At 40.1% G+C, this 24,662-nt stretch overlaps 1 protein-coding gene across 1 annotated transcript in view; it reads left to right on the top strand.

The window, feature by feature from the left end:
* Positions 1-24,662, top strand: part of Aoah (acyloxyacyl hydrolase) — a 217,269-nt gene that overhangs the window by 5,235 nt on the left and 187,372 nt on the right. The gene's annotated exons all lie outside the window — the stretch shown is intronic.

The raw sequence follows: 24,662 nt of genomic DNA, 5'->3' as shown, positions 1-24,662 counted from the left end.
TGTGTGAGTTCCTTTGTGATTGTGTTACCTCACTCAAGATGATGCCCTCCAGGTCCATCCATTTGGCTAGGAATTTCATAAATTCATTCTTTTTAATAGCTGAGTAGTACTCCATTGTGTAAATGTACCATAATTTCTGTATCCATTCCTCTGTTGAGGGGCATCTGGGTTCTTTCCAGCTTCTGGCTATTATAAATAAGGCTGCTATGAACATAGTGGAGCATGTGTCCTTCTTGCCGGTTGGGACATCTTCTGGATATATGCCCAGGAGAGGTATTGCTGGATCCTCCGGTAGTACTATGTCCAATTTTCTGAGGAACCACCAGACTGATTTCCAGAGTGGTTGTACAAGCTTGCAATCCCACCAACAATGGAGGAGTGTTCCTCTTTCTCCACATCCTCGCCAGCATCTGCTGTCACCTGAATTTTTGATCTTAGCCATTCTGACTGGTGTGAGGTGGAATCTCAGGGTTGTTTTGATTTGCATTTCCCTGATGATTAAGGATGTTGAACATTTTTTCAGGTGCTTCTCTGCCATTCAGTATTCCTCAGGTGAGAATTCTTTGGTCAGTTCTGAGCCCCGTTTTTTCATGGGGTTATTTGAATTTCTGGAGTCCACCTTCTTGAGTTCCTTATATATATTAGATATTAGTCCCTTATCTGATTTAGGATAGGTAAAGATCCTTTCCCAATCTGTTGGTGGTGTTTTTGTCTTATTGATGGTGTCTTTTGCCTTGCAGAAGCTTTGCAGTTTCATGAGGTCCCACTTGTCAATTCTCGATCTTACAGCGCAAGCCATTGCTATTATATTCAAGAATTTTTCCCCTGTGCCCATATCTTCTAGGCTTTTCCCCACTTTCTCCTCTATAAGTTTCAGTGTCTCTGGTTTTATGTGAAGTTCCTTGAGCCACTTAGACTTGACCTTAGTACAAGGAGATAGGAATGGATCGATTCGCATTCTTCTACATGTTAACAACCAGTTGTGCCAGCACCATTTGTTGAAAATGCTGTCTTTCTTCCACTAGATGGTTTTACCTCCCTTGTCGAAGATCAAGTGACCATAGGTGTGTGGCTTCATTTCTGGGTCTTCAATTCTATTCCATTGGTCTACTTGTCTGTCACTATATCAGTACCATGCAGTTTTTATCACAGTTGCTCTGTAGTAAAGCTTTAGGTACGGCATGGTGATTCCACCAGAGGTTCTTTTATCCTTGAGAAGAGTTTTTGCTATCCTAGGTTTTTTGTTATTCCAGATGAATTTGCAGATTGCACTTTCTAATTCGTTGAAGAATTGATTTGGAATTTTGATGGGGATTGCATTGAATCTGTAGATTGCTTTTGGCAAGATAGCCATTTTTACAATGTTGATCCTGCCAGTCTATGAGCATGGGAGATCTTTCCATCTTCTGAGATCTTCTATAATTTCTTTCTTCAGAGACTTGAAGTTTTTATTATACAGATCTTTCACTTCCTTAGTTAGAGTCACGCCAAGATATTTTATATTATTCATGACTATTGAGAAGGGTGTTGTTTCCCTAATTTCATTCTCAGCCTGTTTATTCTTTGTGTAGAGAAAGGCCATTGATTTGTTTGAGCTAATTTTATATCCAGCTACTTCACCGAAGCTGTTTATCAGGTTTAGGAGTTCTCTGGTGGAATTTTTAGGGTCACTTATATATACTATCATATCATCTGCAAAAAGTGATATTTTGACTTCATTTTTTCCAATTTGTATCCCTTTGATCTCCTTTTGTTGTCGAATTGCTCTGGCTAGGACTTCAAGTACAATGTTGAATAGGTATGGAGAAAGTGGACAGCCTTGTCTAGTCCCTGATTTTAGAGGGATTGCTTCAAGCTTCTCACCATTTACTTTGATGTTGGCTACTGGTTTGCTGTAGATTGTTTTTATCATGTTTAGGTATGGGCTTTGAATTCCTGATCTTTCCAAGACTTTTATCATGAATGGGTGTTGGATCTTGTCAAATGCTTTTTCCGCATCTAACGAGATGATCATGTGGTTTTTGTCTTTGAGTTTGTTTATATACTGGATTACGTTGATGGATTTCCTTATATTGAACCATCCCTGCATCCCTGGGATGAAACCTACTTGGTCAGGATGGATGATTGTTTTGATGTGTTCTTGGATTCGGTTAGCAAGAACTTTATTGAGGATTTTTGCATCAATATTCATAAGGGATATTGGTCTGAAGTTTTCTATCTTTGTTGGGTCTTTTTGTGGTTTAGGTATCAGAGTAATTGTGGCTTCATAGAATGAGTTGGGTAGAGTACCTTCTGTTTCTATTTTGTGGAATAGTTTGTGAAGAACTGGGATTAGATCTTCTTTGAAGGTCTGATATAACTCTGCACTAAACCCATCTGGTCCTGGGCTTTTTTTGGTTGGGAGACTATTAATGACTGATTCTATTTCTTTGGGGGATATAGGGCTGTTTAGATCATTAATCTGATTTGGTTCAACTTTGGTACTTGGTATCTGTCTAGGAACTTCTCCATTTCATCCAGGTTCTCCAGTTTTGTTGAGTATAGCCTTTTGTAGAAGGATCAGATGGTGTTTTGGATGTCTTCAGGATCTGTTGTTATGTCTCCTTTTTCATTTCTGATTTTGTTAATTAGAATGCTTTCCCTGTGCCTTCTAGTGAGTCTGGCTAAGGGATTATCTATCTTGTTCATTTTCTCAAAGAACCAGCTCCTTGATTGGTTGATTCTTTGAATAGTTTTTCTTGTTTCCACTTGGTTGATTTCGCCCCTGAGTTTGATTATTTCCTGCCGTCTACTCCTCTTGGGTGAATTTGCTTCCTTTTGTTCTAGTGCTTTTAGGTGTGTTGTCAAGCTGCTAATGTGTGCTCTCTCTAGTTTCTTTTTGGAGGCACTCAGAGCTATGAGTTTTCCTTTTAGAAATGCTTTCATTGCGTCCCATAAGTTTGGGTATGTTGTGGCTTCATTTTCATTGAACTCTAAAAAGTCCTTAATTTCTTTCTTTATTCCTTCCTTGACCAAGGTATCATTGAGAAGAGTGTTGTTCAGTTTCCACGTGAATGTGGGCTTTCTATTATTTATTTTGTTATTGAAGATCAGCCTTAGTCCATGCTGATCTGATAGGATGCATGGGACAATTTCAATATTTTTGTATCTGTTGAGGACTGTTTTGTGACCAATTATGTGGTCAATTTTGGAGAAGGTACCATGAGTTGCTGAGAAGAAGGTATATCCTTTTGTTTTAGGATAGAATGTTCTGTTGATATTTGCCAGATCCATTTGATTCATAACTTCTGTTAGTTTCACTGTGTCCCTATTTAATTTCTGTGTCCACGATCTGTCCATTGGTGAAAGTGGTGTGTTGAAGTCTCCCACTATTATTGGGTGAGGTGCAATGTGTGCTTTGAGATTTACTAAAGTTTCTTTAATGAATGTGGCTGCTTTTGTATTTGGAGCATAGATATTCAGAATTGATAGTTCCTCTTGGAGGACTTTACCTTTGATGAGTATGTAGTGCCCCTCTCTGTCTTTTTTAATGACTTTGGGTTGGAAGTCAATCTTATCAGATATTAGAATGGCTACTCCAGCTTGTTTCTTCAGACCATTTGCTTGGAAAATTGTTTTCCAGCCTTTCATTCTGAGGTAGTGTCTATCTTTTTCTCTGAGATGAGTTTCCTCTAAGCAGCAAAATGTTGGGTCTTGTTTGTGTAGCCAGTTTGTTAGTCTATGTCTTTTTATTGGTGAGTTGAGTCCATTGATATTAAGAGATATTAAGGAAAAGTAATTGTTGTTTCCTGTTATTTTTGTTGTTAAAGTTGGCATTCTGTTCTTGTGGCTGTCTTCTTTTAGGTTTGTTGAGGGATTACCTTCTTGTTTTTTCTAGGGCTTGGTTCCCGTCCTTGTATTGGTTTTTTTCTGTTATTATCCTTTGGAGGGCTGGATTCATGGAGAGATAATGTGTGAATTTGGTTTTGTCGTGGAATACTTTGGTTTCTCCATCTATGTTAATTGAGAGTTTGGCTGGGTATAGTAGCCTGGGCTGGAATTTGTGTTCTTTTAGTGTCTATATAACATCTGTCCAGGATCTTCTGGCTTTCATAGTCTCTGGTGAAAAATCTGGTGTAATTCTGATAGGCTTGCCTTTATATGTTACTTGGCCTTTTTCTCTTACTGCTTTTATTATCCTATCTTTATTTAGTGCATTTGTTGTTCTGATTATTATGTGTTGGGAGGTATTTCTTTTCTGGTCCAGTCTATTTGGAGTTCTGTAGGCTTCTTGTATGTTCATGGGCATCTCTTTCTTTAGGTTTGGGAAGTTTTCTTCTATAATTTTGTTGAAGATGTTTGCTGGTCCTTTGAGTTGAAAATCTTCATTCTCATCCACTCCTATTTTCCGTAGGTTTGGTCTTCTCATTATGTCCTGTATTTCCTGGATGTTTTGAGTTAGGATCTTTTTGCGTTTTACATTTTCTTTGTTTGTTGTGCCGATGTTCTCTATGGAATCTTCTGCACCTGAGATTCTCTCTTCCATCTCTTGTATTCTGTTGCTGATGCTCGCATCTATGGTTCCAGATTTCTTTCCTAGGGTTTCTATCTCCAGTGTTGCCTCATTTTGGGTTTTCTTTAGTGTGTCTACTTCCCTTTTTAGGTCTAGTATGGTTTTGTTCATTTCCATCATCTGTTTGGATGTGTTTTCCTGTTTTTCTTTAAGGACTTCTACCTGTTTGATTGTGTTATCCTGTTTTTCTTTAAGGACTTGTAACTTTTTTAGCAATGTTCTCCTGTAATTCTTTAAGTGAGTTATTAAAGTCCTTCTTGATGTCCTCTACCATCATCATGAGATATGCTTTTACATCCAGGTCTAGCTTTTCAGGTGTGTTGGGGTGCCCTGGACTGTGCGAAGTGGGAGTGCTGGGTTCTGATGATGGTGAGTGGTCTTGGTTTCTGTTAGTAAGATTCTTACGTTTACCTTTCGCCATCTGGTAATCTCTGGGGTTGTTATAGTTGTCTCTGTTTAGAGATTGTTCTTCTGGTGATTCCTATTACCGTCTATCAGCAGACCTGGGAGACAGGCTCTCTCCTCTGAGTTTCAGTGGTTAGAGCACTCTCTGCTGACAAGTTCTCCTCTTACAGGGAAGGTGCACAGATATCTGGTGTTTGGACCTCCTCCTGGCCGAAGAAGAAGGCCCAAAACAGGACATTTCCCGGATGCTGTGTTGCTTTGGCAGGTCACAGAAGCTGTCAGCTTCTGTGGTGCACACTCTCACCTGTGCAGACTAAGTTCCTAAGTTTGGCGGAGTCCCAGATCCAAGATGGCGCTCCCTGCTCCTGAGGCAGAGGGCTCCCGTGCAGGGCGGACCACTGTCCTCCGGCTGGGAGGGTGCTGGATGTCTGCGGCCCCAAAAGGGTGCTGCCTCAGTGGCTCTGTGGCTCCCGCCTGTCCCAGAAGCTGTCTGCCTCTGTGGTGCACACTCTCACCTGTGCAGACTAAGTTCCTAAGTTCTGCGGAGTCCCGGATCCAAGCAGTACGGGATGATTTACAAGCCAGATAGTCCTTCTGCTTTTTCATCGACAGTTAAATTAATTCATTGAGTTTTGAGGGTTTGAAGGTCCTTTTTAAATCTGAGGAAGCCATAAGGGTTTCAAAGCTTCATTCATGCTCTTGTTCATGTTTTGTTAAGCATGCCCTCAGAATCAGACCATCTTCCCTTCGGCATACCCCAGAAACTCTGGTTGGAGTAAGAGACAAAGGTGGTTCTGTGGTCTCAAAATAGTATAAATGGGGAAAGAGTTTCATTAACAGAAATTGGAGAGGGTTAGACAGAGCTGGCAGGGAAGGTTGTAAGTCATGGTCATAATTTGGGGACACACAGATTTCAGTTTGTTTGTCTGTAACTGGGCAGCTCATAGACACAGTTTCTGTGGGTATCAGGAAGCATTTCCTTTTGCCATTCACATTCCCCGTGGATGCCAGGAGTTCTCTTCTTCCTTTCCTCCCCTCTCAACAGTGATTTAGTTCTCAAACTACCACAATACTCACGACTAATAATCTCAGACTTAGAGTGGGCTCTGTCCTTAGCCCTAAGAGCTCCTTGAGCTATAGCCAAGGTCTCACGGCTATAAAGATCACAGGGCCATCTCTCAGCAATTGTATGGACCCACCCTGTTAGTCTGATATCTGTCTGCAGCTCCAATGACTTCCAGACCCTCTGAGTTTAGCAGGTCACCCCTGGTTCTCTGGGGGCCTCTCCACTCATTCCTCATTCGGATAATCTTGTGTATCCTTCTCTCCTGAGCACTTTGCGTTTAATTTTAAATTATCATTGACTTCAGTACAATCTTTATATAAATGGAAGCTTTCTGATCATTTGTGTTACTCAAATCCTGTCTAGTTTCTTTTCTCTGTAGTGTCTTGGAGTCAAAATCTTGAAAAGAAAAAAACAAAAAAACAAAAAACAGATAAACACAACAGAGAGTAGAAAGCATCTGTGACTTTCAGACAAGGTCACACAGGGAGCAGAAGTTTCAGAAAATAAAGGCAGCATGGGAATCTTTAGGGGAAAAGTTAATAATAATTTCTCTTTGTGAATGTTCTGTGGGAAAGAGGAAGGAACGACAGAGTTGCAGAGTATTAAGTGAAATCTCTTGCACAGTTCTCTCTGGATGCTGAGATCATGCGTGGCTTGTATTTTCTGTGCAGCGCTTTACTGACTTTTCTAGCTATTCACACAAGAACAATTGGAAGAGTAAGGAAAAGAAAGTCCAGGCTCTTAGATGCATGAGTCTGTAATCTCCCACTCTGCACATGTGGACTGGGGACGTTGCTTAACCCTCTGCACCTTCCTTCCCAGCAGGATGAGAGTCACACACGGTAAGGGAGCACATTACACATAGAGATACCACATCACAAGGACTCAGAGAACCAAGAAAGACATAGGCTGAAATTGTGTTCTAAAAAGTACAGAGATTAAACCTATTGCAAAGTAGATTCCAAGGAAACTAAATGCTAACATGTGGAGAGCACATGTGTAAATCTGAGGGGTTCTAAAGCAGAGATTCCTCTACCAAGAAAGATTTCGTAGTGGTCTCTGGAAGCTGAGAGTGACATACAGATACAACACCCTTGAATCTTCAGTGAAAACACTGGAGAGTTTTGGTAACAGCTGCCTGAAGAGGTGGGTGATGGGTAAAACTGTACTTTAACAGCTAAGCAAAACAGGAAACTTCACAAATCCAGAGTCCATTCTGGAGGGATTGCCACAGTCTTGGGAGCTTTACTATCCCAGTGAGAGGAAGCAAAAAGAGCCACTTAAGACAGAGCCTCGAAGGCCTTAAGAGACTCTCTGTAGCAACACTTTAAAAAGGAAAGGAAAGGTGACTGGAAGACAGAAGCTTTGCCTGGCACCTGCAAATCTCCCCTAGGCACTCAGCAGAAATTGTGGGGAGAAGATGTTTTAAAAAGACACCCTCCCCCCAGGGGAGGCAGCCTCAGTTTGATCCTCAGAGCCCACATGCTAGGAAGAGAGAAGTAACTCGCCTGGTGATGTGTTTAGAGAAAGATACTAAGGGGGAGGAGGAGGGATATGCTCTAAGGAGAAAGATACTAAGAGGGAGAGGGGAGGGATATGCTCTAAGGAGCTGTGGGGGAATGGGATGCCTCCAAGGGCCCATGCTGAGGCATCCCTTATCCCTGAAGGACCAGCCACATGTATAATATAGAATAAAGTTTATTCAGGGCATGGGGAGGGGAGTTAGGAGGGTAGTAGAGGCAGAAAAAGGCAGGGGGAGAGAGAGACACACACACACAGAGAGACAGAGAGAGAGAGAGACACACACAGAGAGAGAGACAGAGAGACGGAGAGGGAGAGGGAGAGGGAGAGAGGGAGAGGGAGACGGAGAGAGGGAGAGGGAGAGGGAGAGGGAGAGGGAGAGGGAGAGGGAGAGGGAGAGGGAGAGGGAGAGGGAGAGGGAGAGGGAGAGGGAGAGGGAGAGGGAGAGGGAGAGGGAGAGGGAGAGGGAGAGGGAGAGGGAGAGGGAGAGGGAGAGGGAGAGGGAGAGGGAGAGGGAGAGGGAGAGGGAGAGGGAGAGGGAGAGGGAGAGGGAGAGGGAGAGGGAGAGGGAGAGGGAGAGGGAGAGGGAGAGGGAGAGGGAGAGGGAGAGGGAGAGGGAGAGGGAGAGGGAGAGGGAGAGGGAGAGGGAGAGGGAGAGGGAGAGGGAGAGGGAGAGGGAGAGGGAGAGGGAGGAGAGGCCAGCCATGAGCACGTGGTAGGTGGGAGAAGCAGAGAAAGAGCAAGAGAGTGAGAAGCAGTCAAGCAGCCCCTTTTAGAGTGGGTCAGGCCTATCTGGCTGTTGCCAGATAACTGTGGGGCAGAGCTTAGACAGAATAACTATCCTCTGTACATAGGCTGTGATATGAAAACTGACATAGCACAGGACTCTTCAGTGAATATGCACTAAGGAATTTTTAAAATAAATAATAAAATGATTTCATAGTGTAGTTTTCTATAGATATGTAACAAATTGTTCTTCACTAATAAGCTCAAATGTACACGTATTCATTGTCTCATATTTTCTGTACATCAGAAATTTGGACATAGTAAGCTGGGTTCTTTCTTTGCTCAGAATTGAAAGGGTTAAAATCGAGATGTCAGATGGGTTTTGTCTTAGATACACTGTCCCATCCCTATGAAAAGACACCGTGACCGTAGCAGCATATAAAGAACATTTAATTGGAGACTTGCTTACCGTTTCCAGTGTGAGTCATGACCTTCAAGGCAGGGAACATGGAAGCAGGCAGGAAGGCATGGATCTGGAGCTGTAGTTGGGAGCTTACATTCTGATCTGTAAGCTGAAGACAGACAGAAAGAGAGCTACTGGTTTTGGTGAGGGTTTTTGAAATGTCAAAGCCCACCATCTGTAACATGAGGAATGTTCTCTAAAAAGGGCCACCCCTCCTAATCCTTCCTAACATTCAAATATGTGAAGAGGAGGTGGGGAGGTGGGGGGTGGGGGGAGAGGGGCGCACCACAGGGCTGAACTCTCTTTTAGGACTCATTTGGGTCTGAATTTTCACTGGCTGCTGACAGCATTCAACACCTCCCATTTGTAGACTCAGGGTCCCTTTGCTTAAAAACTCAGTAACTAGAGGCTGCTGTTCAGCATAAGAAGTTAGCAGCATACTGATGTCTTCTTTGTCCAGCACCATTTAGAGAAAACTCTTCAGTTAAAAAGATTTGCTGATTATTTCAGGCCCACTCAGGAAAAAATAATAACTCAAAGTAAATTGACTAACATCCCAATTACATACACAAATCCCTTTGTTATTGTGAGCAAAGTAACATCAAACACACCAGAGAACTACACCAGGAACAAAGGCCTCAAAAGTCTGTCTAACAGACATCAAAATGCTCAAAAGGAAGGGCAAAGGCCACCAAACTGAATACTATGTAACATCACATAAGAGGATCTCTGACTTATGCCCAAAGTCGTTCTCCAAATAGACATTATAACCTTACACATGTGATAGAGGTCAGTAAATAGCAATGGTTTCTGTCTGGACAAGATTTACTGGTGAGATTTTTGTATGCTTTATGGTTTTGTTTTTTTCTTTTCAGTTTCATAGTCTGTGTTGTCCGGTTTTGTGTGTCAGCTTGACACAAGCCAAGAGTCATCAGAAAGGAGGAAGCTTCATTTGGGGAAATGCCTCCATAAAATCCAGCCGCAGTGAGCAGTGGGAGAGCCCATTGTGGGTGGGGCCATCCCTGGACTGGAGGTCCTGGCTTCTATAAGAAAGCAGGCTGAGCAAGCCAGAGGAAACAAACCAGTAATAGCGCTCCCTCATAAGGTACCTGCTCCAGCCTCCAGGCTCCTGCCCTGACTAAGATCCTATTCTGACTTCCTTCAATAATGAACAGCAATATGGAAGTATAAGCTGATTAAACCCCCTTTCCCCCAATATGCTTTTGGTTATGGTGTTTTGTTGCAACAATAGCAACCCTAACTAAATCGGGGCTTTTATGTTTAAGCTTTTATGAATAAACGTCATTCTGCTAATTTGGAAAGAAAAACAAATTGCTCCAATGCCTCACTGTTTTACAACTCTCAAGTTGTGAACAAAACTCCTGGATAGAGGCTGTGTCTGCAGAGACTGTTTGATTAGATGTTCAATACTGTGGGGAAAATCGGAAAGTTACAGATCCACAGGCTAATTGCCTTATCTTGGACTAGTTTTAACAAGAACTTCAAAGTAATCACAGAAATCCATGGGAAAGAACGAAATTGAAAGTATTTTGCCAACATTCAGCAAATTGACTTCAAACAGACACAGAAGATGATAAGAACAGACCAAATGAGAAGTCTAGACTTGAAAACCACTGTTAATTCCCTAGAGAGGCTGGGCAGACTTGAAATTCACAAGAGTCCTTGAGCACAGATCAATGGGAATTATCCAAAACAAAGCTAAAGGAAGACCAGACTTGAAGGAAAATAATCCAAACCTCGGGAACCAGTGCTATGATGTCCAATTTCTCAACATCTGTGAAGTGGGTGCTCTAAGAGGAGAGGAAAGAGAAAGAGGAAGTTTGTAAAGCTGTCTGAATAAAAGGTAACAGTCAACACCACTTTAAAACAGAGGAAAATAGTAACCTATAGAACCAAGACTCCTCATAAACTTCAAACAGAATAAATACAAACTGAATCCTGACGCCTCATAGCCGGTCTCCTGAAAACAATGTAATAGGAAGCCCTTGAACACAACAACAGAAATAAACGACGTCTCTTGCACAGGAAAGCAGACTAACTAATGGCTTGCCTCATTTCTGAGCCATGCAGGCAGAAGGCAGTCGAATGACATAAGGTGCTGAGAAAGGGCAAAAGTTAGTAACCCAGAATTCTATGCTGTATTAAACTACAACATAAAATGAACATAAAATATAAATGCATGCCCTGATGAATAAAACTGAGAAGCAGTTTTGTCATATAAGAGGTATAAAAGGGGAGCTAGAAAGATGACTCAGTAGCTCAGAACTCACTGCCCTTGCAGAGGACCCAAGTTCAATTTCCAGCACCCACAAGGTGGCTTACAACTATGTAGACACCGGGCTCACACACACACACTGCACATATGTACATTCAGGCAAAACATTCATATAGGTAAAATAAAAATAAATAACTTAAAAAATAAGTACTATAAAGGCTGAAAAATTGCCACACAAGTGCCAGGACCATAATCCAGTCTTTAGTATGTATATAAATATTGGGCAAGTGTGGCCTCTAATCCCTCTGCTTGGAAGACAAGAAATCCCAAGAACAAAGTCATTACCTATACTAGCCAAATCCTTGAACTCTAGGTTCATGTGAGAGACCCTACCTCAACAAATAAGGTGGAACACAATCAAAGTAGACACACAAAGTCAGCCCCTGGCTTCTACATGCATTTTTCCACATATATGAAAACACTCATACACACATATATGCCATATACACATGTACATACATATATGCTATTCAGACATACACATATATTAAAATTTAAAAAGGGCTAAAAGAAGAAGTCTTTTGAACAGAGATAAAACATACTATATAGTAATTTAAAGTCATAAGAAGAGATGAAAAGCATGAATTATGGTATATATAAAAGGAGATAATATATTTATATACACAAATATGCTTTGAATATGTGCAATAAGACTACTTAAAACAGTAACTGTATTGTCTGGTCTAACATGAGAGAATTAGCCCAAAGGGAGGGGAGGAAATGGAACAGTATAGGAACAAATCTGTAAACTTTTGTGCTAATTAAATTACTATTACTTTGATATAAATTTTGACTGATTGAAGCTACACATTATAATTCAGGAACCACAAGGAAGGCAAACACTCAAGTAAAACTCTAATAAAAAAGTCACTAGGATCAAAAGATGGCCTAGTCGGCCATCACTGCAAAGAGAGGCCCATTGGACTTGCAAACTTTATATGCCCCAGTACAGGGGAACCCCAGGGCCAAAAAGGGGGAGTGGGTGGGTAGGGGATTGGGAGTGGGTGGGTATGGGGGACTTTTGGGATAGCATTGAAAATGTAAACAAGGAAAATACCTAATAAAAATATTAATTAAAAAAAAGTCACTAGGGATAAAAGGGATGAAATAATACTAACTACCCTTGTTTCCACACATAAAAAGAAGGAGGAGGAGGAGGAGGAGGAGGAGGAGGAGGAGGAGGAGGAGGAGAAGGAGAAGGAGAAGGAGAAGGAGAAGGAGAAGGAGAAGGAGAAGGAGAAGAGCAAAGACAGAAGACCAAACAAGAACACATATGAACAACACAGGCAGCTAGAAATCTTACAGAGTGACATACTCTGTGGGGACCACACACGCCACACTAAGGTCAATATAATCAAAACAACCTGTTCTTTGTAAAGTAGAATCTAACTAGAGTGTGTATACTAAAGACATGCCTAGATTTAAAGGCATAAATAGGATAAAAATACAAGGATGGAGAAAGATCTGACAAAGAAAGAGAAACTACAAGACTTCTTACTTTGTGCCACAGAATATGCTTTAAGCTATAGAATAGTATAAAAACAAAGTGGCATATTTTAAAATGATAAGGGAATCATTATAATGATAAGAGGTAAGCTATTATATATTGTATTGTCCCTATGTGTGTGAATTTAATAGAAGCCTTAAAATACAAAAAAAAAAAAAAATGTCACAGAATTGTAAAGAAAATTATGCAATTCAAAAATATACCTTAATATTTGAATTGTTCTTCCATCTTATAAAAGATAGAACTAAACAAAAATGAGGAATATGTGTCTGGAAACCACAAAAGACTTTTCCAACATCTGAGAGTCCCCCACCTAGTGACAACAAAAGAGGTGTGCGTTAGGACCGTTTGTGTGTGTTTGTTTGTTTGTTTATAATATGGGTTCTAGGAGTCAAACTCAGGCCAACATGCTTACACTGTAAGCACTTTGCCAACTTTATCATCTCCCAGCTCCATTTTTTAACTTTAAACGTTTTTTCTTTGTTCATTGAGAATTTCCTAAACTACATTTTGATTATTTTCACCCTTCCTGCCTTGTTCTTTTCTCACCTGTTTTTTTTTCTTTTTTCTTTTTTCTTTTTTCTTTTTTCTTTTTTCTTTTTTCTTTTTTCTTTTTTCTTTTTTCTTTTTTCTTTTTTTCTTTTTCTTTTCTTTTCTTTTTTTTTTTTGAACCCATCAAGACCAATTTGTGTTGCCAAAATAGGATAGGATTGACCCTCTGGTCAATGTACCAGGGGCTATACTCTTAGAGGAAGCTTAACTTTATTTCTTCTTGCAGCTAACAATTAACTGCCAATACCTCCACAAATAGTGAAATTTCATGGCCAACTCCCCTCTGTGCTAGAGTTTGGTCTTTCGTAGACACATAAAGGGCTTATGAATGCTGTTCATAACTGCTATGAGTTCATGTGTGCTTTTGCCCTCCTGTTTCCAGAACATACTTCTAGTCATCACCCACATCAGCCTCTCATTCTCTTATCCCCTTTTCCTCAATGATCCCTATGGTTTGAAAAGAGAGATCCAGGCAGATGTTACATTCAAGGCTGAGCACTCTGTGGTCTCTTATTTTCTTCACCCTGGCCTGTGATTTCCTTATTCTGCATCTTCTCTTGGGTAGTCCAGGCTCTGCTTCACACTGGTCTGGAAGGATGAAGCATAGCCTGGAAAAGGTGGAATCTAGGATCATGGCCTGGCTATGAGTGCTGGAGAGGGGTGGGAGTGGGGATGCTCTGAGGGTTATAGTTCTTCTGGACGGTATTCAGTGAAATAGCTTGTGCACATATACTTTATTTGGGGTGAATAAGGGCTATATATGAGCCTTGAAGAGTGGGAAGGGAAAGTACTAAAAAATGCTTGGAATCCCAGGTACTTGCTGGGCAGATTCTTATCTGGAAAGAGGAATGGGGATGAAGCATTCAGCTCTGTTTGACTTCTCCATGCTCTAAGACTCAAGTTGGCAGTAACAGTAATAGAAGTTCTGTTAAGGACTATGTGACCTGCCTCAGGTAGGGGGTGTGGAGGTTCTGTCCTCAGACAAGGTGAGGCATAGAAGAAAGAACCCTGATGGGAAAAGGGGTTCTCCATTTTGTGCTGAGCTCAGAGAAACTATCTGGATGTAGTAGACTGTGACCATAAATAGCAGGGTTTGCCAACACTGGCCAATTGTGGATCTCCATGCCATATGCTGCAAACAAAAGATTCTATGATGAGCATTCAGGTCTGTAATAGTTTGACTTCTCCATGTTCTATGACTCAGTATGCAGTGTCTTCAGTAACAGGGTCTTACCATTACATTGTAGAGGATAATCAAGTACATTGGTAATAGCTTGTGCAGTTTTGGGGGGTCTATAGGACCTCATTGGCCAACAGCTCTATCAATAGAAGCAGCCCATTCTCAGCACTGGGGTTTTTAGTGATTAGTCTCTAGTGTCTAGGAGCAGCATTGTTGCCAAGTTATAAGGTAACTTTACCTTAAAAATATACATATACATCATATACATATACTTATACATATACATATGCATATACATATACATATGCATCATATACATGTGTGTGTATGTATGTGTGTTTGTGTATGTGTACACATGCATATGTGTGGAAGCTTCTACAACAGCATATTTTCATATGACTTTTTGAAAGGTCTTTAGTATTATTTATCCCTCTCTATATCTCCTCCTCCACCTTGTCCTCCTCTCAACCCAAATTTAACCCATTCTATTCCACTATTCCTTTTTAACCCTTTATCACAGTGTGCTTTGCATCCTCTTCCTTGAAAGCCCTTCCCTGTAACCTGTCAGTGATTTTCAACAATGAAACGTAAGTATTTGAAGATTCAAAGCTAACATCCACCATGAAAGAATACATGTAATCTTAGTCTTTCTGATCCTGCATTACCTCATACACAATGATTGTTTTCAGTGCCATTCATTTACCTAAAAATTCTACAATTTCATTTTTATTAAGAGATGAATGATATTGTATTGTGTAAATACACCACATTTTCATAGCTCATTCATCAGCTGATGGACATCTAGGCTGTTTCAATTTCCTGACTATTGTGAATGAAGCAGCAGTGAGCAGGGATGAGCAGGGATCTTTAGAGTAGAATACGGAGTCCTTTAAGTAATGTCCCAGAGTGGTGTAGCTGGATCTTGGAGTAGATATCTTTCTAGCTTATTGAGCAGCCTCCACACTGGTTGCCATAACAACTGCACCAGTTTGCAATCCCACCCATATATGTTCCCCTTTCACTACAACCATGCTAGCTTCTGTTGTTTTTTAATCTTCACATTCTAATTTTCATTCCTTTGATAGGTAGGGATGTTGAACATTTTCAAAAAATTGTTTCTCAGCAATTTGTTTTTCATCTTTTGAGAACGGTTTAGGTCCATACCCTAGTTTTTACTTGGCTTGGTTGCTGTTTTGTTTTGTTTTGTTTTGTTTTGTTTTGTTTTGTTTTTCTTGGGTTTTGATGTTTAGGTTTTAGGGTCTTTTTCTTTGGTTGGTTGGTTTTTGTTTTTGTTTGTTCTATTTGTTTGTTTTTAGTGTGTTTTTTTGTATAGTTTAGATACAAACTCTCTATCATATAGATCTGGTAAAGTTATATATATTCTGAAGGGTGCTTCTTCACTGAAATGATAGTTTCCTTTGCTCTACAGTTTTGTTTTTTGTTTTTTTTTTTTTTTTTTTTTTTTTTTTTTTTTTTTTTTTTTGTTCCACAAAGTTTTCATTTTTAGTTTTGAACTGAAAGCTTGTGTTATCAGGATGCTATTCAGAAAAGTTATTTCCTGTGCCAATGAGTAAATGGATATTGCCTACTTTCTGTTAAATCCTGAGTATCAGGTCTTATGCTGAGGTCCTTGAAACAGCTGAATTTTGTGCAGGGTGAGAGATGAGGATCTAGTGTGATTCTTCTACAGGCCTTCTCCAGTTTGACCAGCATGGTACAAAGGATGTTCTCTTTTCTCCAATAAGTATTGTTGGCCTCTGTCAAAAACGAAGTAACTGTGGTATTGAGGACGTATACATGTGTACTCTGTTCTATTTCATTGATCAGTGTGTCTGCTTTATACAATACCATGTATGTTTCATTGTTTACTACTCTAGTATAACTTGAAATCTGCAATGGTGATACCTCTTACTGTTTTGTTTGTTTGTTTGTTTGGTGTGTTGTTGTTCAGGATTGCTTGGACTATCCTAGGTCTTTGTATTTCTATATTAAATTTAAGATTGTGTTTTCAATTTCCATGAAGAGCTACATTGGAATTTTGAAGAGTATTCCGTTGAGTTTGTAGATGGGTTTTGGTAGGATGTCCATTTTCATCATATTCCTCTCAATCCATGAGTATGGGAAGTTCTTCCTTCTTTTCAATTTCTTTTCTCAGTGACTTTAAGTTTCCATTGTACTCCTTGGTTACAATTATCCTGGGATGTAGTTTTGAGGCTAAGACAATCCTGTGATAAAGTATAGGTTGTTCAGTAAAGTAAGCATAAATTTATTTTAAAGGATTGAAATCATAATAGTTATCTATCAAATTAAAATTCAATAATGAGAAATGTGAAAGCAAAGTAACATATTTTATGTCAAAACCATAACAAAAGAAGCTGGCTTATGATGCCAGCTAAATCATGCTTAGAGAGCAATGTAACTTTCTTTAGAAGAAAGATTTAAAATCAATAACCTGCATTCTACCTCAAGAATCCAGAGAAACAATGCTTCAGACCCAAACTAAGTAAAATAAAGAAAATAAACATTAGAATAAATAATAATTAAATCAAAGCAAGTGTACCAATGAAAACCAGATACTGTTACTGGAGGAGATACACAAAATCAATGAACTTTCAAGTGAACTTATCATTTAAAAATTGATAAATATAATTTTCAAAAAGCTCAACAAAAGCATCACTATATACCCACAAGAAACTAAAATGATTATAATAGAATATTATGTGTTAAGAAATGTAATGTGGTGAGGGGTGCTTTTGGTGGCCTAAGCCAAGGAGCACCCCTGAGAAATTATGCCATGGCGCAGACCTGGTGTAAAGTAGCCTTCCTGGGGAGGGAGAGGGGTGAGGACCTGGAGCAGGGATAAAGCAGGTGAGTGGACATGTAGACAGGCAGACAGATGGGAGCAGAGCCGTGAGGGCAGAGAAAAGGGAGGCAGAGAGAGGAGAGGGGACAGAACAGAGAGAGGAAGAGAGAATCCCTGGAACAGAGAGAAAGCTGAGATGGTGGTTGGTCCTTTATATACCCACTCCCACACACACACATCTAGGGTACCAACCAGGTGGTTGGTTGCAGAGGCAGGTCATGACATGAGCAACTGCTAGGTCTCTGAGGGGCAGTCCAGTGGAATTGCCTGTACACTAACATTATGGACAATTTTGTGTCATGCAAGTCAAGAATTAAGATACAATGGGGGAAAAACTGTAAAGACCAGAATACTGAAAAATGACTTAAGCAATAAAAGGCCTGAATGGGCCTGTATCAAGTGAAGAGATTAAATTAATAATCAGAAGTTGGATTAGTGTTCTTGGGCTGCAAACAACAAAACTACCACAGTTAGGCTGGCTACAGCCACAAGAACGAAATCTCCCATAGTGTGGAGGTTGGGGGTCTGAAGTAAACTGTTTGTCTCCTGCCTTCTGGGGTTGCACGTCTTCTTGTTCTTAGTCTTATAGCTGCATAACCCCTGCATTCATCGTCATGTGACCTTTCTCCTTTGCATGTGTCATTGTATCTTCTGGTGAGAATACTTTATTGATTATGGGCCTCGTCTAGTCTTGCATAACCTTATCCTACTACTTGCACCAGTTTCAAATAAGGCATATGATCAAATTCCAAGAAAAACATGAATTTAAGGGACATCAGCCAAGTTCACGAGCTGTTTTCATCTGTGAGTTCCATAAAATATTAGGAAGGAAATAATTTCAATGAAATGTAATTAATTCCTTTCATAAAATAAAAGAGAAGGGAAGATATCCCAGTTTGTGTTCGGTTTTGCTCTAGTGTTAAACCCAGACAGACACCACAAGAAAGAGTTAACAGTTCATACTGTGTCCACAACATTATTGTATGAACGTAGATTTTTTTTTTAAAAAAATCTCTTAAAACACAAAATAAATTCAGCATAGCATAAAATTAAATGAATGCTAGGTACCCTATGACCAAATCTTTGCTAGAAATGCTTGGTTGACTTATTATCTGAATGTTGATTAATAGAATGCACTACATTAGCAAAATAAAGGGTATACATGATCAACCCAGCAGAAATGTGAATTATTTGACAAGATCTCTTAAGATAGCTCAAGAAATTATGAAAGAACAGTGGACTCCCCCAGCTTGATAAAAGGCAGCTTTGAAAACTCTGCTGCTCATTGAACATTGAACTATGGTTTCCTTCCAGATCAAAGGCTAATTTCACCCTCACCATTTCCAACGCCACACACAAAAGCATTTGTTAACATCATATATACAAAATGAAAGGAGAATATAAATATTTCACTTTCTTAATTTTTTTTTAGCCTTCACAAATGTAAGCAAAATAATAAGTATAGTTAAGAGGTAAGTATTAGTTAATTTAAGGGTATATTTATATATATAAGAAAAAAACCTCAAAGACTTCCTCGATTAATGACACTGTTTTTCAAGTCAGCTGATTTTTAGTTCTTTCAGAAAAACTAGAGAAAACAATAAAGTTGTCAGGTTATAGATCATTTCAAATAATTTTCAATGATAGACATTCTAGACTTTTGGTATGTAAATCTGAGGAAGTTCAAAGAACTGAGTGATTTTTCTGCATGAAAAATATAACTATTACCATTTATTTACGTGAATATCTTTCTTGGCACTTGCATGTATAAAAATGAAAACAGACACGTATGTTATGCTGACTTTTGTGTATGGATAAATAATATTCATTAACAGATATGGGTATTAGTTTAGGAGACCCAACCATTTCATTAAGAATTAGAATTTTTATAAGATTTTACCTTATCATTAAGTAATTTCTCATATATTGGGAAGGCATTTTGTTTTTAGGTTAACTTTATTAATAAAGAAACATGATCTAAAGGAATGTAAAGTCATATTTATTAAATTTTTAATTTTTATTTAAGTTTTTATAAAAATTTAATGTAAAAATAATAATAATTAAATCAATAAAGTTTTTAACCATTGAAATGTATTACACTGAGATAAAATAATCAATTGTAGGAGAAGTGAATAAAATAGAGCTGTAATTGAAAAGGAATCCAAGGTATGGAATTATCAACACAAGTTAAAAGGAGACCATGGTGGTATATTGTTAAGTAAATGTGTATAAGTGCAAATCACTGGTATCATGCTTTATTGACATCTCCACAAGGCCTAATTTTTCTCGGTGCCTTGCTCGCCTTCTGCTTGCTCTCTAATGCCTCAAGTTCTTGCATTCACCAGTAACTCCCTAATATGGTACTCTCTTGTTGCCAATGTTCGTGGCACAGTCAGCAGTTTGAAACTTGCTGGGCATTTTCTCATCAAAAGCAATATTCAGAGTGACAGTTAGGTTAAAGGAACAGAGCCTTAGAACCTACCCAAATGTAGGGAAAGGTTAGATATTTACAACACAAGGAAATTCAGCCCTAGAAAAGACAAATAAAACACTCATAAGGCCACACATTTTCATAGATAAGATTCTAAACTTCCATCTCAAAAAGTGTTCATGGGCTAGAGAGATGGCTCAGCGGTTAAGAGCACTGACTGCTCTCTCAGAGGTCCTGAGTTCAATTCCCAGCAACCACATGGTGGCTCACAACCATCTGTAATGGGGATCTGATGCCCTCTTCTGGTGTGTCTGAAGACAGCATCAGTGTACTCACTTACATGAAATAAATAAATAAATCTTTTTTCTTTTTTTAAAGTGTTCATGAAAATCTGTCTGTCCCATGTGGCTGCCCCAGCAGATAGGAGAGGAAGTACACCTGTTAAATGTGTCTCTGCTGCTGCGGCACTGTGTTCATGCTATTGGCTGTATCATTGTAGCACTGCAACTCTGGTACAAACACATGAGGATCATTTACTTGCTCAGAATGGGTCTCACTGAATGACTGTAGCTGAAATAGCCTGGGACCCCACGGGCAGCTGACCACAACTGGTAGATGGTGAAATGGCAGGAATGGATGATCTAGAATGGCCGCATTCATAAAACTGTTAGTTGGAAGGCCTCTGGCTGGGTTGTCTTAATTTCACTCTGGCAGGTTAGCTCACACATGTTAGCTACAACCTAAAAGAGTTCAAATCTCACTGAGAGCCACAGAGCCTCTTGAGGGATGGGTGCCATCCCAAGTCACTGTCACTTCCTGAACATTCTAAAGCGCAGTGAAATGAGTTTCACTCCTCATGAGAAGCAGATTTGTTGATCTGGTCCATATTCTTACTGTACTACACATGCAGAATCGCAAGCCTCAGTGAGCTGCCTAAGGTCCGGAAGTGGACCCCTGTTGCACGTGGTTATACTCAGACCCATTTGCTTCTCTCGTCACTAAATCAGGGGTGACTGCTTCTATTAAACTCACTATTTCCAGACAACAGATAAAAAGGGATTTTCCAGGGATGAGCTCACAGACAGAGACCACTGAGTAAACTGTATATCTCTCCCCTGTCCTCATTTCCAGATTCAACACTCGCTTCAACAGAGCCAGGCCTTTTCTTAGTGGCCAGAGGGTAATCTTTACTGGGACAGATTGCTCAGCACACGTCTCTTATAGGAAAATTATCACTAGCTTGTCAAAGCAGTGAAATCTCTTATTAGACTGTAAGTGAGCCCTTCGTGCTTTTGATTTTTTTCCAAATATAATCTCTTTATTGATTGTTTGGGAAATTCTTACAATGCACCTGGTCACATTCACTTTCCATTACTCCCAGGTCCACCCTCCCACCCTTGTACACCGCCCCCCCCCAAATGCACCAAGTACAATTAAAGTTGCCCATGTACTCAGTGAAACATGGTCAAATTCCCAGTGGTCAGCCCCTTAAAGATAACTCAGTTCTTTCCCATCCCTCCATTCTTGCTGCTGAAGAATGCAATGCATTCACTGCAGACCCCAAATTAATAATTCAACTGGAAGGGAGTCCAGCCCACTGGAGGGAGGTGAAGATGGACCTCCACATCAAAGCTGTTTCCAGACAGGATGTTCAGTGCTTCAAACCCCATTACCTGCATGTCTGGGATTCTTTTGATCATAACTCTTCACTAGGCAAAGTGATGAGCCTGGGAGGAGTTGCCTGGTCTTCAGAGACAACTGACTTTTATTGTTCTCTATCTTTTTTCTCCCCACCTCCCCGGGGCCTGGCTCCTTTTTATCTACCTAATGATTTTCCAATTTTAGCCAACAGTGCTAAGGGGCTACAGCCGTCAGTCTTTGATGGAATTTCTCTGGGTCAAAGTCAAAAGGGAAGCCTGTGCCTATACTATAAAGAAGCAGACTTGGTCCCCAGGAGCCCAGGACACTTTGTACACATCCTTTTAAGCCATGGTTTAAAACAAACGCAAATAAGCATTGGAATGGATTTTTCAAGAAAGAGAAATCCCAATCCATGGCCCCACTGGAATGGAATTCTGAAAATAAGACTCCAAGAAGTGTCCCTTTGTGTCCCACGTCCCCCAACAGTCCTGCTCATCTGAATGACGAGCTGGTTTCCACATCTCGCCTCCTAGCCTGCCTATTAGGCCATTAATTATAACAAACTATAGTGTTCAATTATAAAGGAGGAAGAAAGTCTGCTGCTAATTAAATTGTGAAAAACATGGAGCCTTCTGTCATATTCTTTCAGGCTGCAGGTCTTGATTCTCTGCTGAGAACTTTTCCTCCCTTCTTCTCTGCATGGTTTCTTGCAAGTCACCTCTTCCTAGTCCTTCAGCTGCTAATTACCATAAAGCTGTTATAAACTTAGGAAGTATATTGTGACTGCCCCTTCGATAGGGATCACACTGTTTATCTGGGAGCCCATCAGGTTCTAGTGTTTTCTTGCCCAGGACAAGTTTCTTTAGTTGAATGCATGTTTCCTCTGTTAAAGCAGTGTTACCAGAGGCCTCTGATTTGAGATGCAGATTTTGTCATCGTCCCTCCTATGCCCACCCAATACTTGAAGAAAGAGAGGGCCAGTGAGGTGGTTTCTCTAGCCACAAAATCACCCAATGTACGTTGCTCATGTGAGTCTCCTTCGAGAGGCAGTCCCTCAACACGTCCTGAGGATGCTTCCTGAGATTTTCTTTACTCCCTTTTTTAGTAAATGTGTGCGGTGCTCTTTCACGGTGTCTCTGAAGTGGAAGAAAACTGGAGCTAACTCTTCTCTTTCCAGGAAGCTGGTATCAGAGGAGTATCTAATGCCAGTCCAAGGTCATTAGTACAGTGGACTGTTTATGTCCATGACTCACAGACCTGTGTATTCAACCAACCTCTGATCAAAACGTGTTATAAATGTCTGTCTTGAATGTATATAGACTTTTTTCTTTTGACCCATTCCCTGAGCCATACAGTTTAACAACTATTTGCAAACTAAACATATCACATTAGGTATTATAAGTAACCAAGAGGTGAATTAAAGGATCTAGAAGGGTATGTATGGGTTAAGGATCTTGAACATTTAAAGATTTTGGTACCTGGCCGGGGGCTAGTGGTGGGGTTACTAGAAAGTGTCTGTCACAGATAAGGAGAGAGGTCTGCATAGACTTCCAAACAAGAGGGCAAGAGTGATGTGGCTACTGATTGGGTAGAGAGACGAAGCACCATTAACAAGGGAGGGGATGGAAAACAACTTAGAAAGCCTTCGAGGAAGGGGTGGGACTAAAACGAGCTTACTTCACGATATAGGTTTATTGGAGGGGAGTAACATGCTTATTTTGATTTCCTCTTAAGGTTCAGTATCTCAGAGAATGGTGTCTTAAGGGAAACTCAGGCAGCATGACAATTCACAAATGTTTTTATGCTCCTTTATTATCCTATTTTTAACAAGAAAATATTATCAAGAGAAGACGGTTTTTGCCATCATTCCTTTGATAAATAGCTACTCTACCCTTGCAGTGGGTCTAGTCTAACTTCTAAATAATCCTAGAATACTTCAGTCATGAAAATCACCCATAGTTCTTTGTCATCTGCTTAAGGGTTCAGACTGAACATATTTTTAATGACATCCATAGCAAATTATTTTGTGGGCAGTAATAGAATTTTTTGTATTTAAGGTGTTCAGAATCATACTAGCAACAGGCTGAGTTCTGGACACAATTCCCAATGAAATCTCTGCTTGGTGACAGCACCAAGCCCTCTCCCATCACTTCTGAACCCCATGTGCACCCTGCTTTACGTCCACTCCAGGCATCAATCAGTGTAGCTCACCATCCATGGAAAGTCATCCAGAGCACTGCATGCTGGTTCGAAGGAGCGCTGAACATTTGAGAATGTTTCTAATGGCATCTGCTGTCAGGCTCAAGGGAAGCTACCTGTTATCCAGAAGTGGAAACTGAGAAAAACCAGTGAGATAGCAGAGCTGGGAAGCAGCTGCAGAAGTAGGCATTAACCATTCCCCAGGAAACCCCCTAGCAACTAGTGACCAAAATGTCCACAACAAGCTCTTGAATAGGCCCTCTTCAAGTCGGTAAACAAGTCTTGCCCTTATTTTATGAACCAGACCCTGTGCTAGACCGCAAAGAGAGTGAGACTCCATTGCACTGTTAAGAAACTTGGAGTCCACTTGAAACTCAAGAATAAAGTTTCAAACGGTGGGCAGATCATTCAAAGTCACAGCATTTTCAAGCAGCTGATCCAATATTTGAACCCATGCTGTGTTTCATTCAAAGCCTTTTCCTTTTCAACTGCATTACAGTAAAACTACTTATCACGTTCCATTTGCAGTTTAGAGTTTTTAATATACTTGATTAACTCAAAATGAAGGTGCAATTGGTCATACCAGATGAGTTGAGCAGTTTATTATCTTGCTATCCGTTTTGTATCCTGTCTTCTAAAATGAGATTTCATTGTGTTTCTATTTTAAAAACAGAACAAATATACATGAGAATGCTTTTCAGGCCAGAGAATATTAATCAAGATCAGATACTAAATTTATGGTGATGTAAGAATATGGTGATGTAAGAAAACCCCCAAAGGTGGTGAAGTCATTAGAAAATATAGCCAGTCGATCTTGATGGTTGATGTTACCAAACACACCAGCAAGTGGGTCCTATGAATCTGAGAGCACGGGTCTCACTATCTCACGTCTAGTAGGCACTCCCTCCCCAATCTGAGGGGACAGAGCAATTGTAAGTAAAGTGTTATCAGGCACTTCAGTCTCTATAGAGAGGTGGATAGTTCTCATTTCCTCATCTCATTTTATAGAAGGCCTTCTTTCTTTCTGTCTAGAAATGCTCAGGAGCCTTGCTCATCTGCTCTGGGGGCCATGGTAAGAATTTAGTTTTAATGACACTTGTATGTAGGTTGGGGGTCCTGCTCACTGATCTCGCTTTTAGTCAGCTTCACATGGAACTTCTGGGCTACAAATCTGCTAACAAGTGCCCACTTTTCTCATATTTATGAAGTCTAGAAACTTCTCATATACTTATATAACTTGGGCCAAAACAATAGTTTTAT

This window comes from Mus caroli, unplaced genomic scaffold, assembly GCF_978045245.1.
Source record: "Mus caroli unplaced genomic scaffold, Mus_caroli_1 scaffold_15, whole genome shotgun sequence".
NCBI classification, from domain to species: domain Eukaryota; kingdom Metazoa; phylum Chordata; class Mammalia; order Rodentia; family Muridae; genus Mus; species Mus caroli.
Note: the sequence above shows the minus strand (reverse complement) of the source record. Positions and strands in the feature narration are given on the sequence as shown.